The sequence below is a fragment of the Gorilla gorilla genome, chromosome 12 (assembly GCF_029281585.2).
Source record: "Gorilla gorilla gorilla isolate KB3781 chromosome 12, NHGRI_mGorGor1-v2.1_pri, whole genome shotgun sequence".
NCBI lineage: Eukaryota > Metazoa > Chordata > Mammalia > Primates > Hominidae > Gorilla > Gorilla gorilla.
In genome coordinates this window covers 84,335,047-84,335,736 of record NC_073236.2, presented here as the reverse complement: position 1 = coordinate 84,335,736, position 690 = coordinate 84,335,047, and the positions used below count along the sequence as shown (strand labels likewise).

The window sequence follows — 690 nt, the reverse complement described above, 5'->3', positions numbered from 1 at the left end:
CTACTGAAAAATATAAAGTGGATCAAAGTTTATACACTACTAAATCTTAATACATAGAAAGCTTGAATATTTCTTGTTTTTCATAACATCCAATTTAACACACATAAGCCAAAGATCCCAAGTATAGAAAGGCAGGAAAAAGAGAACAGGAAGGGCAGAGGGGGCTGTGGCAACTACAGTTTTGGGCAGTTTGGTAACACCCCTTCTTCTGCTGCTGCTTTAATAAGGTATAATTGACAAATTTGAATTGTATATATTTAAGGTGTACAACTCGATGTTTTGATACGTATGTGCATTGTGGAATAATCACCAGAATCAAGCTAATTAATCATCACCTGACATAGTTATGTTTTTGTGTGTGTACGTGATGAGAACACTTCAGATAAAATATATGGAATGCTTTGCACATTTTCATGACATCCTTGTGCAAGGGCCTTGCTAATTGTCTCTGCATTGTTTCTATTTTATTTATTTATTTCAGACAAGGTCTCACTTTGTCACCCAGGCTGGAGTGCAGTAGTGCAATCTTGGCTTACTGCAACCTCTTCCTCCCGGGTTCAAGTGATTCTTCTGCCTCAGTCTCCCGAGTAGCTGAGATCACAGGCGCACACCACCATGCCCAGCTAATTTTTGTATTTTTAGTAGAAACAGGTTTTCGCCATGTTGGCCAGGCTGGTCTCAAACTCCTGG

The 690-nt window shown here is 39.3% G+C and overlaps 1 pseudogene; it reads right to left on the bottom strand.

Moving 5' to 3' along the window:
• Nucleotides 1–385: 385 nt before the first annotated feature.
• LOC115933598 (uncharacterized) lies at nt 386–484 on the bottom strand (annotated as a pseudogene).
• Nucleotides 485–690: the final 206 nt, after the last annotated feature.